The sequence below is a fragment of the Giraffa tippelskirchi genome, chromosome 6 (assembly GCF_054371585.1).
Source record: "Giraffa tippelskirchi isolate mGirTip1 chromosome 6, T2T-mGirTip1v1.2.pri, whole genome shotgun sequence".
Lineage (NCBI taxonomy): Eukaryota > Metazoa > Chordata > Mammalia > Artiodactyla > Giraffidae > Giraffa > Giraffa tippelskirchi.
In genome coordinates, this window is record NC_137280.1 from 11,829,816 (window position 1) to 11,847,703 (window position 17,888).

General features: G+C 39.8%; 1 long non-coding RNA gene across 1 annotated transcript in view; it reads left to right on the forward strand.

Moving 5' to 3' along the window:
- LOC145509059 (uncharacterized) overlaps positions 1-17,888 on the forward strand; it is a 293,882-nt gene that overhangs the window by 187,433 nt on the left and 88,561 nt on the right. Inside the window, exon 3 of the long non-coding RNA XR_014055830.1 lies at positions 13,301-13,369. This is a non-coding gene — a long non-coding RNA (uncharacterized LOC145509059). The remainder of the gene's footprint in view (positions 1-13,300; positions 13,370-17,888) is intronic.

Genomic DNA, 17,888 nt, shown 5'->3' on the forward strand with positions numbered 1-17,888 from the left:
CTCTGGTCTTGATAACATCTCCTCCCTCTCCTTCTTCAGTATCATTCTCTCCGGTCCTCTGTTCCCCCTCTCATCATTATAAGTGATTGATTTAAGTGATTGTGAGTGATTTAAGTCTATTAACAAGTGAAACTATTAGGCGTTTCTTTTGGCCTTAAGATACCATGAAAGATTATTGAGACTCCAAGGGGATAGAGAATGTCTGAGAGCTGTGTCGCACACATATATACAGTCTGTAAAGAGAATCGTTATTTGTTTCTACTGCTGCCTAGAACCCCTTAGGCTGGATATACTGTAGTTAATTCCACCGGCCCGCATTGGTGGACCTTTGGTTTGTCTCCAGAGTTTAGCTGTTTCAAATAGTGCTGAAATGAATAGCCCTGTGCCTGTGTCTTTTTGTGTCTTTGCCAGTGTTTCTGTGGGAGAGAGTCCTAGAAGTGGGATGGCTGGGTCAAAGGGTAAATGCATATGACATTTTGCTGGATACTGCCAAGTTCCCCTGCATAGGGGTTATACCATTTTGCATTCTCATCATCAAATTATGAGAGTATCTGTTCCCCAAAGTCTTGCCAACAAAGTATGATGTCAAAGTTTTGGGGTTTTGCCAATATGATAGGTGAGAAATTGCATCTAACTGCAGTTTTAATTTGCATTTCTCTTATGATGAAAAAGGTTGAGCATTTTTTTCATATGAGTAAGAGTAATTTGCATTTATTTTTCAATGAGTTGTCTGATTATACCTCTAGTGAAAATTTCTATAGTTTTTGGTCTTTTTCTTCTCCATTTTCAGAAGCTGTTTAATATGTAAATTGTAAATATTTTCCCTGGCTTTTCATTTGGTGTTTTAGAAAATATAAATATATATTTCCTAATCTCCCTCTAAATTGTCATTTGTCTTTTTAGTTGCATATTATGGTGTTGTGTGTGTGTGTGTTTATTCAAATTCTTACACTTTTACTTTGGTGAAGCTTTTGGATGGATGCTGAGCCCCACAGTTAGGAAGATTTCCCTACTCTGTTAATTTGTGTTTTCTTTTAATGCACTTTTGACTTTGCCATGCCTCTCTATGTCCAGAAACTAAAGAAGACAATAAGAAAAAAATCATGTGAAATTTGGAAGGGCCAAGATACAACTTCTTACCTTGAAGTGTTGGGACCTAGAATGACTTTGTGCATTTTCCTAGGGACATATAGTCAGTCATCTTTTATATTTGGCTTCTAGTTCTGACTCTGAAAAGTACCCATTTGTACCCGGAAAGTTGGCTTTAAAGTATATTGACTACAGGCGGTTGCCTTTGTTTTAATCAATAAAAGATAGGAAGTGAATCAACCGGCAGAACAGAGGCGGCATACCAGCACAGGAGCAGTGAAACTCTAGAGGCTGACTGGGATAGACTCACTGGCGCTTGTTTTCCTCTTTGGTGAATTTGTGTGTGTGCATGTGTGCATGTGTGATAATCCACAGAAGTGCCACGTAATGCCTTTTTTTTCAGAGATATTGACTTATGACCACTCATGTACTGTGCTGCAGAAAAGCAAGGAAAAGCTTTGTAGAAGATCAAGGTCATGTTCCTACTATAATATTAGAAAACACTAACTTGGCCCCAATTACCAAAATGTTATCCCAACCAAAAAAAATTTCATTTTCCTCATTAGTAGACTCGTGTTACAAAAAATTGTGTTCCATTGTATTTTGAATTTTGTTAAAATTTGATTTAAAAGTTTGGGAAAATCTGTTTTCTCTCTTATTCTGTAAGTACCTTCATAACATCCTTGACTTTGTCTCTTTGTGTGTAAAGCCTCAAATATATTCTACCTGGTTGCTAATCCCTGCCTTAAATAAACAGTAACACTTGTGATGGATCTTAAAGGAGAACATTCAAGGTGTTACAGAGGTTTAACTAGCCCATGGCATAGATTTGCACACTTTAGAATGCAGGAAATTCTCACCTACCCAACCCTGCCACAGTAGTCTGTTTCAGCAGCTCTGAGTAAAAACAAAGTATATGCCTTTTCAATAAGGATCTGGATGATTTTATTGGAGACTGGACTACCATGAGAAAGTCGGTGTAGGGTGGGGCAAGGCCTCTCACAGAAGGTAAAATGTAAACCCATTGTTGAAGGCTAAATGGGTCAAAACTGGAGAAGAGTGTTCTGAAGAGAAAGGACAGTGGATAGGGGCAGGAGTTTCAGAGGAAGTGAAGGAAGTTCGGGGTTTCTGGAGCAGAGAGAGTGAAGTAAACAAATCAATACACAGGGGAAACTGAGGAGGGAGAGAGAGATTCACTCCTAGAAGGACTATGAACTGTTAACATAGTTTGGCCTTTACCCAAGGACAGTGACAGATCATATGCATGATTTCATTTTTATTTTTTGTCTTAAAATTTTTTTGGCGTATAGTTGATTACAATGTTGTGTTAGTTTTGGTGTGTGGCAAAGTAATCAATTATACATATACCTATATCCACTCTTTTTTTAAAAGATTCTTCTCCTATATAGGCCATTGCAGAAAACTGAGTAGATTTCCCTGTATTATACAGCACTTTCTTATTGATGTTAGTCACTCAATTGCATCGGACTCTTTGTGACCCCGTGGACTGTAGCTGCTAGGCTCCTCTGTCCATGGAATTCTCCAGGCAAGAATACTGGAGTGGGTTGCCATTCCCTTCTCCAGAAGTTCTTATTCAGTATTTGTTTTACATACAATAGTGTGTATACGTCAATCCCAACCCCAGATTTTTCCCTCACTCCTATGCCCTGGTAACCATACGTTTGTTTTCTACCATCTGTGATTTTATTTCACTTAAGATTTTACTTAAAATTTTTTAAATTGAAGTAGTTAGTTTATAATGAGATTCTACATATAAGTGATGGACAATTTCTTTCTCTGCTTGATTTACTTCACTTAATATGATAATCTGTAGGTCCGTCCCTGTTGCTCCAAATGACATTATTCATTATTTCATTCTTTATGGCTGAGCAACATTCCATTGTGTGTGTGTATATATATATATATATCTCACACCTTTACCCATTCATATGTCAACAGACATTTAGGTTGCTTCCATGTCTTAGTTATTATAAACAGTGCTGCTGCAAATACTGGGGTACATATATATGATTCTATGTAAGTGCCTATATATGCATGAATTTTTTTTAAAAAAGTATGATCCTTTTTCTTTTCTTTTCTGTTATTATATGGTCTCTCTTCTTCTCTTTCCCCAAGTCTCCCCAAGCAACCTATTGTTGTGGACTGAATTGTGTTCCCTCCCCCTCAAATTTACAGTTGAACACTTAGACCCCAGTACCTCAGAATGTGACTGTATTTGGAGCTAGAGCTTTTAAAGAGAGAATAAGATTGAATGAGATCATAATGCTAGGGTCCTAATCCAATATGACTGGTGTCTTTATTAGAGTGGGGAGAGACACCAGGGCGGCACATACAGAGAGGGCATGTGAGGACACAGTGGGAAGGGGGCTATCCACGAGCCTCAGGAGAAACCAAACCTGCTGACACCCAATCACTGGCTTCCAGAGAAAATACATTTCTGTTATTTAAGCCACTCAGTGTGTGGAATTTTGTCGTGGCAGCCCTAGCAGACTAATGCATTCATACTATTATCCTGCATTGTATTCATGCATAATTTTCTCTGTATTCATATAGTTCTGTATGGCTATTAATATACACATATGTATAATGCAAATTTCACTTAATTTAATTTAATTTAGTGTAAGACACACAATTGTGTTCTATGTTGAAAGATGAAAATGCTGCTAATTAAACCATGACGCAATGCTTTCTTAACCCTTGTAATTTTTAAACTTTTGAACTAGCTCTTTTATACCTTTTTAGATATCACTCATTTGTACACATGAAAGGAAAACTGTGTAAGTGAAGTAAAGTGGGTTAAATATTCCTAAAACTTCTTCACATTCAGAGTTTGACTCTTTAGAATCCCTTTTCAGTTCACAGACATCGCATGTACGCTTTTCCGGACCCTGCTGTCATCTGCAGCATCAGGAGCATTAGTGACGTTGCCTTTGGGCTGTTCCTTGAAGCTCCTGCAACACCCATTATGTGCGGGTGTATTTTAGAATCAAGGAAATACAAACATATATGCACACAGACATTTTTTGGGTGGTGTGGTTGCTTTTTTCTTTTTACCAAGATGGCATTGTATTATACACATTTTCCTGCATTTTGCTTTTCTCACTGTGTAGAACTCCCTCCAAGTCACTTGGCACAGCTCTTTTTAATTCTTTTAGGTAGACATATAGAATTTTATGATGTAGATGTATCACAATATATTTAGCCAGTTTCCCATTTATGAACATTCATTTTGTTTATAAAGTTTTCTGCAATTGCAAACTATGCTGCAATAAATATCCTATACATATGTCCTTAAGCATTAGTGCTTTATATTCCAGGACTGGAATTACTAAGTCAAAGGATACTGTTTATTTTAACGTATGTTGTAAGATTGCTTTCCACAAATGATAGGAAGCCTCCTCTTTCCACTAGCAATATATGTGAGTACTCTGCTCCCCATAACCTGCATATTCATTTTAGGAGAATTGACATTTAATGATAAGTCTTCCATCTAAGAGAGTGGTTATCTTGCTTGTCTTTAATAATATCTCTCATTTTCTTCATATAGTTCTTGTGCATTTCTTGCTAAATTTATTCTTAAGTATTCATAAGTTTTGTTCCTCTTAAAATGAAAAAATTTCCCCAGTTTTCATTCCTAAGAGTTCATTCTAGAATAAAGCCACTGGTTTTCAAAAATATTTAGCTTGTATACAACTCCTTTCCAAATTTCTTTTAATTCTGTTTCAATTATCTAGTCATATCAATACCTTTAAGAGATTTTCAAATCACTTCTCCCTACCAGCCTTTGGAGACTGTTAGCAAAATGCCTTCCTCATGGCAGTTTTCTCTTGAAGGAAGACAGGGCACTTCTGTGGCTGCCACAGCTACTATTTATTCACCTTTTCTTCTGTGGAATGTTTTTTTTTTTTTTCTGTGGAATGTTTTTGATTTCTGGTTACCTTTTCTCCTTTCTCTACCCTCTTGAGAGCACTTTTGCCTTCTTTTCTCCACCCTCTACCTCCAACTCCTACATTTTGAGATGGTGCTTCTTCTTAAAATGTATCCCTCCTCTTCAACTGTACTTACGTGTTGCAAATTATATACTATATACTATACAAATAAGTGTGCATTTTCATTAAGATTTATGAAAGTATTCATTTTTTTCCTCAAGAATTTCCTTGTTAAGGGAGTTGGAGTAATGTACGTTTTTTTCATCCTTGCCTGTCTTCTAGTATTTTTCACTCACTTGAAAAGAGAATAGCATCTTGGCTGGGTACAGAATTCTTGCTTCATAGTCCTTCCTGTCGGTTGTTTGTAGATGGTTTTCCCTAACTCCTAGCTTTCTAGGTTCTGAGTGAGAAGGTGGATTTTCTTTTCCTCCTACAAGAGCAGGTAGGGGCCCTGGTGGTTCAGCGGTGATGAATCTGCCTGCCAGTGCAGGAGACATGGGTTCGATATCTGGATCAGAAGGATCCCATGGAGAAGGAAATGGCAACCCACTCCAGTATTCTTACCTGGGAAATCCCATAGACAGAGGGGCCTGGTGGACTATGGTCCATGTGGTTGCAAAGTGTTGGACGTGAGTTAGCAACTAAGAAAAACAATAGCAGGTAAGTGGATTAAAAAAATAGTTTTATTTATTTTCAGCTGTGCTGGGTCCCTGTTGCTATGCACAGAGTTTCTCTAGTTGTGGTGAGCAGCAGCTACTTTTCATTGCTGTTCACAAGCTTCTCATTGTGGTGGCTTCTCTTGTTGCAGAGCCTGGGCTTTAGGCACGTGGGATTCAGCAGCAGCAGTGGGAGGCCCAGTAGTTGCATTCACGGGCTCTAGAGTCCATGGACTCAGGAGGGGTGGTGCAGGGGCTTAGTTTCCCTGCAGTATGTGGGGTCTTCCTGGAGCAGGAATCCAACCCCTGTGTTGGCAGGTGAACTCCCAACCACTGGACCTCCAGGAAAGCCCCAGATAGGTTGATTTTTAAATGTTTGTATGCTTATGAGATTTCCTCTTTCTCCTTAAAGCTCAAGAATTCCAGTCTGCTTGTCTGTGATTTTTATTTTCTTGTCTATCCAGCCTGAAACTCCATATACACCCTTCCAATCTGAGGATTGGTATCTTTCTTCAGTTCAGGGAAGTTTTCTCTTACTCTTTGTTGAGTTGTTTCTTACTCTTACTCCTTCCTTCATCTGTTCCTTTTTTTCTTTTAGAAACAGTTATTATTTTTATATTATTAATAACTCGCTGGGTCCCTCCAGTTACTACCTTTTTCTTGGTTACTTTAATTTCTTTCAAACTTTTGCTCAGTGCTTTGAAGTTTATCTTGAATTTGCTCTTCTAGAGCACTTATTAGGGTCTTAATGATCATGGGCTGTGCTGTGCTTAGTCACTCAGTCATGTCTGACTCTCTGTGACCCCATGGACTGTAGCACTCCAGGCTCCTCTGTCCTTGGGGATTCTCCAGGCAAGAATACTGGAGTGGGTTGCCATGCCCTCCTCCAGGGGATCTTCCCAACCCAGAGATTGAACCCAGGTCTCCTGCATTGCAGGCAGATTCTTTACCATCTGAGCCACAAGGGAAGCCCCAAAATACTGGAGTGGATAGCCTATCCCTTCTCCAGGGGATCTTCCTGATCCAGGAATTGAACCGGGGTCTCCTGCATTGCAGGCAAATTCTTTAACAACTGAGCTACCATGGAAGCCCCCTTAATGATCATATTCTCCTTTAATTTAACTAATAAATTTTCCCCTGAGAGATCTCATTTTTGTGCAAGTAAAGTCTTTTGAAACTGCTTGTAGCACTCCTTATTAACCTTATTTTATACTCAGATTTCCATCTATTTTCTCCAGCAGTCCTGTTTCACTGGGAACTTGTTTTGATTATTCTACATGATCTTCCTCTGTCTGGTGGCTGGGATTTCTTAGATGGGTTGTTGGTTTCCCCTGTTTACTCTTTAGGAATCAGACATGGTTGTTGAAGTGTCCTTAAAGATAGGAATGCTATCAGAGGTGAAAAGAAAATGGATTTGCGTTCCTGTAGGCCTATAGTGTGGGGCTTCCCAGGTGGCGCTAGTGTTGAAAAATCTGCCTACCAATGTAGAAGACATAAGAGATGTGGGTTCGATCCCTGGGTCAAGAAGATCCCCTGGAGAAGGAAATGGCAACCCACTCCAGCATTCTTGCCTGGAGAATCCCATGGTGAGAGAAGCCTTGGGGTCTACAGTCCATAAGGTCGCACAGAGTCAGACGTGACTGAAACAACTTAGCACATGTGTACGTATGCACGCAGGCCTATAGTGTAAAGACAGATGTCAGCCTTCTGCTGAGACACCTGGAAGTAGCTTCTATGTCTCCCTTTACTCACTCAGCTCAAGAGAAGGAGTGTTTATTCACTTCTTCTTCTCTCTCTTGGCTTTGGAAGGGTCTGAAAGACCTGCACATATCTACTAGGTTGAGGTCAACTTGAAGAAGTGGAGGGCATAGTGGGGTTTCCACAAATGCCTGATTGACAAGGTCTTCCTCTAGTTCATCTAGACTCAGAAATCCTGGCTACCAAATCTACTCTGCTGTTGACTGCCTAGCCAAGGGGAGGAGGGAATCCTATATTAGCACCATGTGAAGGGACTGTATGGAGCTAGAACTTTCACTCACAGGTGTCAGAACCCGCTGGAGTTCTGGGAGTGCTGAGAACATGTTCCCAGAACCCCTGGCATGTGTCTCTTACTCAGGATTTTAAGCATAGAATTGACAGGGCCAGTTTTGCATTTGGATAGGATTGTAACACTGCAGGCAGGTGGCCTAGTTAGGAGGTAACGGTTGTAGGGGTTTGGGAGAGAAATGAAGGTGGTTTGGACTATGATGGTGGCACAGCAGACGGAAAAGAGTGACACATTTGAGACTTACTGAGAAGTCCTGTTTAAGACTATAGGACAGATTGATTAATTGAAGATGATGGTTAAGGAAGAGTCAGGAATCAGTAATTAACATGCTAAATTAGATAGAATTCAGAAGACTATTAATGTCAACTTAGATAGGCAGACCATCTGCATGAACCTGGGAAAAAGGAATATGAAAGTTTAGGCAAAACAGTTTATCTTCCATGTTAAATAAGATCTGAATAAAAAGTGTCAAAGAAAAAATAACATCTTATCAATTCATTGGCAAAATATTTACATAGCACGTGATATGTGCTAGCCACTGTGCTAGGAGCTAGAGTATAGCTATGTGTCTGTACATGTCTGCAAGAGGCAACAGGATGACCTGAGATGCACAGGGCTGGTCTGGTGTTAGTTGCTCAATTGTGTCTGACTCTTTGTGACCCCATGGACTGTAGCCCACTAGACTCCTCTGTCCATGGAATTCTCCAGGCAAGAATACTGGCGTGGGTAGCTGTTCCCTTCTCCAAGGGGTCTTCCCAACCCAGGGACTGAACCTGGGTCTCCTGCATCGCAGGCAGATTCTTTACTGTCCGAGCCACCAGAGAAGCCATCAGGGCTGGTCTACTCTATCAAAATTATGTGGCCACACAATTGCAAAGGGGAAGAGTTCAAAGCCTTTTATAATAGGATATTACACTAGAATGGGGGAGAGGAAGCCTTCAGATATCGATTTTGGTTTTCCCTTTCTTCAGTGAGGGCAACTCTAGCTGCTTCACAGTACAGGAAGAGACATCACTGTGGAAGCTCTGGGTACATTCTGACAAGAAAGGCAAATGACCTTGAAATCATCTAGAAATGCTGGGCTAAGGCACCTTCACATCATTTGTGGGGAGGTGACTGGGTCGGATCCAGTAGATGGTACATGCCAGAATTAGTTCTGTTTAGTTCCCCTGGAGCTTGCTTTATACCTGTGTTTGTGAACTGAAAGCTGCAGAATATAACCCAAGCTTAGGAGGGTGTGAGAACCTGGTGACCAAGCGTGACAATGGTGATTGTCTTTCCTCAGTGTCTGAGTGAGGGAGGGCTTTGTCCTAGCTCCTGCTGTGGTCACAGTGCTGGAAGGTTTGGCCTCCTCCACTGCTCTCCACACCTGGCATTCAGGGAGAGCTGCAGAAGCATGCAGGACTCCTCCCAGCCGTGAGTGTCTGAGCCTCTGCTCCAGAGTGTGCTGCCTGGTACTCCTGAGCTACATTTTACCTGGTGAAGGGCACCCAACACAGCTAAATGCCTCTAAGTTGTGTTGAAAGACTAATGATACTTGAGATTCCCAGGCGTGTTTTGATGAAAATCCCCTTCACTAAGAATGTGGGAAATTAAAAGGCTTTAGCCCAAAGGGCAAGAGCCAGCGTGGCTGAGAGCTTATACCTAGATGATCTACTTGGATACCCACAGCCATTTCTTTACTTGAGAACTGTATCCAGTTTATAACATCCAGATACCACTTGCCAAGGTCAGCTTTACTCAGTCACAAGTTACCCAGGAATATAGTGAGTGCCTCAAGACAGATCTGAGCTGCCCTGGGGATGCACGTGGTAGAGGTCTGAGGGCCACAGGCTAAATTATAGACCACTGGCTCTTAGTGGCCTGTCAGAGACTTGAGCATATGCACTCTGAGGACGATAAATGTGGACAGGGACCCCATAGTGACTCCTGGAAATGGAGGCATGAATTTCCTGCATTTCCAGATTCTTGTAGGCAGCTGTTAATCTGAATAAGAAAAGAACAATTAAAGTCGTCACTGCATTTAAAACTGCACTCTGTCACATTACTGAGGAGGATTCTTAGTCATCAGGGGGAATATTTCTAAGAATCCCCACACTGTTTCTGGAAAGATGTAACAAATTTCCATTTGTTAATTGCAATTTTTACTGCACAGATAAGTGGGCGTGAAACAGTCTCAAAACTGCTTGTGGGTGGGGAAGAAGGAGAGGGATGGTGGTGAATTTACCAGCGACATGGGGAATAACTCCCCTGCCTGCATGCCATAGAGATTTACACTTCTGTTCCTTAATCCTGACTTCTTCCCCCTCCCCTACCGTGTGCCTCCTGTGAGCTGTAGGGACCAACTCTGAAGGCAGTGCCTCAAAGGACCATGTAAGAAGGCAGTAACACAAAAATGGTCCAGGGAAGAAGAGACGCATCGCTCTCAGGGGTAAGGGAGTGAGCGGGCTGTGGTTTTGGTGGAGACAGAGCCCAGCGGCCGCTCTGGCGGGGGACCTAGAGCCCCTCGTCATCTGAGAACACCTCACCTCCTCTGCCTCTCGCCTCCCACACACTGCCCAGGCACTGAGGAATATTGGCTCAGTTGTGTCAATACTGGGGATTGGAGTACGTTTCCAGTTTTGAGAGAAAATGACATTTTTTTGTTCTTGAAATATTGGTAAATTGCTAAATATCTTTATGTTACTTGTATGGATTATTTAGGAAGATTATATTAATAGATTAAACGTTTACAAATTCTCCTTATAGTAGATATTCCACAATGCTAGTTCTAAGCTAGAGTCCAGGGGACAGGGACATCTGGTCTACCCTGTCTTGCACCCATGTGGCATCTCTTTCATATTTGTGAGGTATTTTCCTTATCTCCTCCACAGATAAGTCCTGATTTCGGATTGGCCCTCTGCACAGGCCTGGCTGAGTCCGTCTTCCTCTCTCGCGGTAGGACAGGTTCAACTGCTTTATAGGCTGAGCCATTTTAAGACTGTGAGAAAGGGAAGAGGAAGCCCTCCTTAAGTACTGAAGCCTGGATTCTAGCCTAGTTTGCCAGAGAACTGTGCTTGCTCTGCTGTTAATAAAAGTACTGCTCCATTTTCTTCTGTTAGACGTTGACCCTTAAGCATATAGTCCCTACAAGTCCAGAACCGTAAACAGGGCCTGTTATTCTTACTATCTTTCCTTATTTCTCTGTCCCTCTTTTCCGCTCCTTTCCTCCCTCTCCCTTCCATCCATTGTGGGCCAACACCTATTCGAAAGTTCTGTATGAATTAGCTCATCTTACTCTCACAGGAGCCTGATAAGGCCGATCCTTGGGTCGTGACCCCACTGTATCGATGAGAAAACTGACGCACACGGATGATGAGTAACCTGTGGCAGAGCCAGGCTGTTCAGCAGCAGAGGCTACACACGTAAGCCGTCTTCAGTGCTCTATAGCAAGTCCGAGTGTGGGGCATCCCGGTTGAGAAGAGACTTACTATAGACCATTTATTATGATGAAGCTTGTGCTCAGATGTAGCCAAGACATGTTACCACAAAACTTGCTTCAAGAGCGCTAAGGGGACAAATGCCTCACGTTAGAAAGAGTCCTCTCTGCGAAACACTACAGGAACTGGATGAACAAAATCATGCACACTTCCCTATGATTTTAAAGTTGTGGACCAAATCTGGAAGATTTAGTTTTGTCTGTTGAGTAGCAACACCAGAACATGGGAACATAGTGATTCTAGAACAATATTTCTCCAGATGCGCTCCAAGGAATCCTAGCTCTGTGAGCTTTTGGTGAATGTACAGAGAGTTTCATATTCAAGTAAATTTGGGAAATTACAGTTTATTTTTTAACTTTTTATTTTGTATTGGAGTATAGCTGATTAACAGAGCTTCCCTGGTGGCTCAGATGGTGAAGAAAATGCATGCGAGGCAGGAGACCTGGGTTCAATCCCTGGGTTGGGAAGATCCCCTGGAGAAGGGAATGGCACTCCAGTATTCTTGCCTGGAGACTCCAGATGGACAGAGAAGGCTGGTGGGCTATAGTCTATGGGGTCGCAAAGAGTCGAACACGACTGAATAAATAACACTTTCACAGCTGATTAATAGTGTTGTGATAGTTTCAGGTGCGCAGCAGAGCGACTCAGCAACACATTTACATGCATCCATTCTCCTTTGGCTAAGTGCCAAAGAATTGATGCTTTCGAACTGTGGTGCTGGAGAAGAGTCTTGAGAGTTCCTTGGACAGCAAGGAGATCAAATCAGTCAATCCTAAGGGAAATCAACCCTGAATATTCATTGGAAGGACTGATGCTGAAGCTGAAGCTCCAATACTTTGGCCACCAGAAACAAAGAGCCAACTCATTGGAAAAGACCCTGATGCTGGGAAAGATTGAAGACAGGAGGAGAAGGGGATGACAGAGGATGAGATGGTTGGATGGCATCATCAACTCAATGGACTTGAGTTTGAGCAAACTCTGGGAAATAGTGAAGGACAAGGAAGCCTGGCGTGCTGCAGTCCATGGGGTCGCAAAGAGTTGGACACGACTTAGCAACTGAATAATGAAAACAAGAAGAGGGCAGGGCAGGCATCTTTTAACAAACTGATTGGACCACAGAATCAGTCTCCTCCCTGACTCCCTGTGTGTTATTTGCTGAGAATATCTCACAGGAGGAAAGGCAACTCTAGATTTGGAGTATAATGCTAAAGAGGATGGGAAATTCCTCAAGAATAGGAACACTTTTCTGTTTCGAAAGCCTACATTCCCCATCAGGAGTAAGGAATAATAGTATTACTGTCTGTAATTAGTGTCTCAGGGATACTTGGTCAACATCCTGAAGCTGAGATAAATACCTGCTTTCTTCTCCCTTTGTAAGGTGCCTTTAACTATTCATGGTGACATTCTTGCATTTTTGAAGTTCTTTTCCAAGCAGTTCTTTCAACATTACCTCATGTTAACCTATTGGATAATTTATTTTTAGCCTCAAATCCAATTAATCCAAAGGTGTTAGGGGAACTTGATCCAAACATTTGCCTATTTAACCCTTTCTTAGAAGAAATTCTGAACATAATTGCTGCTCTGTAACCATGGCTCATTAAGGAGGAAGGGACATAAAATTCATGTGACAGGGTTGTGGTACCACAGAGGTCACAAGATATTTTAGGGAAGACTAAAAGTTGGAGAGGTAAAGATAACAATAAAAAATGTGTTTCTAATTTAACATGTTCACAATGGTTTACACATGAGGCTGCAACTAGAACATATTGGAAACAGAGTAAGTAAAATAAAATTGAAAAGCAATCTCATTTTGTGGATTGAAACATTTAAGGGGGAATATTTGCTTTAAATGAATTCCAAGGCCCCACCACGAAGTATGGATCTTTTTCCCATTTCTCTGTGGTGGGGGTGGGGGTTGTATGGACCAGAGGAAAACAGATATCAAAAAAAGCTTTGAAGTGTTTAGATTGAAACCAACTCTCTGCGGAAAGGCTGAGGGAGAGGGGTGTGAAAAAATTCACTATTTGGCAAATTCTCAAAATAGTTTTTCTTTCATCTTTTTTTCCACTTCTCTCCCAGGTTCTTAATTCAGAGACAAGAATGATAAAGGGGCCCTGCAGTGCCTGCTCTGGAAGCCAAATTCTAAATGTGAGTGTTCAGAATCTTTTAAAAACATTTGATTAGTAAGATCAATTCTAGTGTCCCAGGCAGTAAGGAGGAGGCTGGGGAGCCATTGGCTGGCTGTCACTGGGACCAGAACAGGTGCCTCTCCTGCAGAAGGGCAAAGAGAGGAAAACTCTGACGAGAGGATTGATTCGGAAGGGTTGGTACCAGGAAAACATCCTTTTCTCTCTCCCTACCTCCCTCTCTCCCTTCTTTCTTTCTTCCTTTTTTCCCTGCTTTCCTTCCTTTTTCTTTCTTCCATTCTTCCTCTTTTTTTCTAGGACAGTCCACAATTCTTTATCCAAAACCTTGAGAAAAGGCCAGTTTTAGAATTCAGAATATTTCAGATTTTCAAAAGCTAATTCAGTGCATATATTGTGTAGTATGCATAGCCACCCCCCCCACCCCCACCAAGTTCTGAGGAAGCACTCTGTAATTATTTTCAGTTTAATGCATGAATATTATCACTCAATAGGATAAATAGAGACTATGAATTACTTCATGTTTGGCTGGGTCACATTTTTCATTTATCAGATCTTTTGATTTTCACAGCTTTTGAATTTTGACATCTTGGATAAAGATTTGTGTACAAATCAATAAAACAATTTATTTGAATAAATATCTAAGAGTAGACTTGCTTAATCAGATTACAAGTGTGTGCTGTACTTTTCTTGATGCAGCAGTTCAAGAGAGGTTAAAATAAGTTGCTCAAGGTTATACCTACTGAGCTGCTCAATAGAAAAGGCAGGATTTTAAAGTGGGTCTCCTTAATAATAATAATAAAAATAGCTTCCATTTATTGTATGCTTAACTCATATCTTGGCTATTGTAAATAATGCTGCAATGAACATTGGAGTGCATTATCTTTTTGAATTAGTGTTTTCATTTTTTAAAATATATATACCCAGAAGTGCAATTGCCAGATCATATGGTAGTTCTATTTTTAGTTTTTTGAGGAACTTCCATACTATCTTTCATAGTGGTTGCATCAATTTACATTCCCACCAACAGTGTACTAAAGTAACCTTTTCCCCACATCCTCACCATCATTTGTTATTTCTTGTGCTTTTGATGATAGTCATTCTGATAGGTATGAAGTGACATCTCATTGTAATTTTGATTTGCTTTTCTCTGCCTACTAGCGATGTTGAGCATCTTTTCATATGCCTGAAACTACTTATCTGTGTGTCTTCTTTGGAAAAAAGTCCATTCAGACCTTCTGCTTATTTTTTAATTGCTCTTGGTATTAAATAGTATGAACTTTTATATACTTTGGATGTTAACCCCTTCGCTGTCATGTCATTTGTGAATATTATCTCCCATTTAGTAGGTTGTCTTCTCATTTGGTCAATGGTCTCCTTTGCTGTGCAAAAGCTGTTTTAGGTCCCATTTGTTCATCTCTGCTTTTCCTTTTCCTTAAGAGACAGATTCAAAAAATATTGCTATGATTTATATTAAAGTATATTCTGATTTGCATTTCTCTAATAATTAGTGATATTGAGCATCTTTTCATGCATTTATTAGCCTTCTGTATGTCTTCTTTGGAGAAATATCTGTTTAGGTCTTCTGTCCATTTTTTGATTGGGCTGTTTGTTTTTCTTATATTGAAGTATATGAGCTGTGTATATATTTTGGACATTAGTCCTTTGTCAGTTGTTTCATTTGCAATTATTTTCTCCCATTCTGAGGGTTGTCTTTTTAATCTTGTTTATTGTTTCCTTTGCTGTGAAAAAGCTTTTAAGTTTAATTAGGTCCCATTTGTTTATTTTTGTTTTTATTTCCATTACTCTAGAAGGTGGGTATAAGAGAATCTTGCTGTGATTTATGTCAGAGTGAACTGCTTATGTTTTCCTCTAAGAGCTTTATAGTTTCTGACCTTATCACCTCACACCAGTCAGAATGGCCATCATCAAAAAATCTACAAACAATAAATGCTGGAGAGGATGTGGAGAAAAGGGAACCCTCTTACACTGTTGGTGAGAATGTAAATTGATACAGCCGTTATGGAGATTCCTTAAAAAACTAGGAATAAATCTACCATATGACCCAGCAATCCCACTAGTGGGTATATACCCTGAGAAAGACACAATTCTAAAAGTTACATGTACCCTGGTGTTCATTGTAGCACTATTTACAGTAGACAGGACATGGAAGCAACCTAGATGTCCATCTGAAGAGGAAGGGATAAAGAAGATGTGGTACATATTCACAATGGAATATTACTCTGCCATTAAAATAAATGAATTCGAGTCAGTTCTAGTGAGGTGGATGAAACTAGAGCCTGTTATACTGAGTGAAGTAAGTCAGAAAGAGAAAAAAAATATTGTATATTAGCACATGTATATGGAATCTAGCAGCATGGAATCTAGAAAAATGGTATTGATGAACTTATGTTCGGGGAAGGAATGGAGATGCATGTGTATAGGGTGGACTTACAGACATAGTGGGATGGATGGAAGAAATATCGTAGACGTTTATACATTATCGTGTGTAAAGCAGACAGCTGAAGAGAAGTTGCTGTGTAACACAGAGAGCCCAACCTGGTGCTCTGTCATCACTCCGAGGGGGTGTGATGGGAAGGGGGGGAAGACTCCAGAGGGAGGGTATATATGTATAATTATGGTTGATTTGTATTGTTGTACCACAGAAACCAGCACAACATTGTAATTTCCCTCCAGTTAAAAATAAATTGAAAAAAAGTATTCTGCTTGTGTTTTATTCTTGAAGTTTTTTGGTTTCCAGCCTTACATTTATGTCTTTAATCCATTTTGAGTTTATTTTTGTATAAAGAAGTCAATTTCTAATCCTTGCTTTCATTCTGTTTGTATTTCTTTTTTTTTCCTAACACTCCCTGAGAACTCACCTGTATTGTTATTTATCCCTCAGCATGCTGTTACTGTGGTAGATTGTCCCAGAATATAAAACTCTCTGTGGCCAAAGTAATGATTAGAAAAACTGATTTTGGAGAAGGCTCCTTTAAAGATCAAAGTATCTCAGTTTGATTGGACTTTTTGTCTTTCCTTGATTTGTGCATATTTCTGTTTAGGATGGTGCTGCATCTGTATTGGAATGTTCTGAGTTCAGAACTCTCAAATGCTGTACTTACTAATTCTGAGTCTTTTCAATGTATATTTAATCTTTTAAATGGAATGTTTTCTGGAACTACTAAAATTTTTAAGATACATTGGCCAACACCCACAGATAAAGGTATGCATGATTTCTTTTGAATTTGGCATGTTATTGCATAAAATAGTAAAAGATTGTTTTATCACATAGTGTAATGAACTATTCACTTTGATTACATTCAATCTTCATCCTATTTCAGTTTACAACATTGTAAATATTTTTCTATTCATTATTGAAAATATATTTTCAAATGTATGATGAATATTTAATATTTCAATTTAAAAACAGGAAGGGTGAAAGTGGGCACCTTTGGCTTGTTCCTGATTTCAGAGGAAATGCTTTCAGTTTTTTTGCCATTGAGGATAATGTTTGCTGTGGGTTTATCGTAGATGGCTTTTATTATGTTGAGGTATGTTCCTTCTATGCCTGCTTTCTGTAGAGTTTTTATCATAAATGGGTGCTGAATTTTGTCAAAGGCTTTCTCTGCATCTATTGAGATGATAATATGGTTTTTATCTTTCAATTTGTTAATGTGGTGTATCACATTGATTGATTTGTGAATACTGAGGAATCCTCGCATCCCTGGGATAAAGCCCACTTGGTCATGATGTATGATCTTTTTAATATGTTGTTGGATTCTGTTTGCTAGAATTTTGTTGAGGATTTTTGCATCTATGTTCATCAGTGACATTTGCCTGTAGTTTTTCTTTCTTTTGTGGCATCTTTGATGTTAGTATTAGGGTAATGGTGGCCTCATAGAATGAGTTTGGGAGTTTACCTTCCTTTGCAATTTTCTGGAATGGTGTTAGCTCTTCTCTAAATTTTTGGTAGAATTCACCTGTGAAGCCATCTGGTCCTGGGCTTTTGCTTATTGGAAGATTCTTGATTATAGTTTCTGTTTCCATGCTTGTAATGAATCTGTTAAGATTTTCTGTTTCTTTCTGGTTCAGTTTTGGAAAGTTATACTTTTCTCAGAATTCATCCATTTCTTCCAAGTTGTCCATTTTTTTGGCACATAGTTGCTGATAGTAGTCTCTTATGATCTTTTGTATTTCTGTGTTGTCTGTTGTGATTTCTCCAATTTCATTTCTAATATTATTGATTTGATTCTTCTCCCTTTCTTTCTTGATGAGCCTGACTAATGGAAAAGAAGAAGTAAAACTCTCACTGTTTGCAGAAGACATGATCCTCTACATAGAAAACCCTAAAGACACCACCAGAAAATTTCTAGAGCTAATCAATGAATATAGTAAAGTTGCAGGATATAAAATTAATGCACAGAAATCCCTTGCATTCCTATAAACTAACAATGAGAAAACAGAAAGAGAAATTAAAGAAACAATCCCATTCACCATTGCAATGAAAAGAATAAAATACT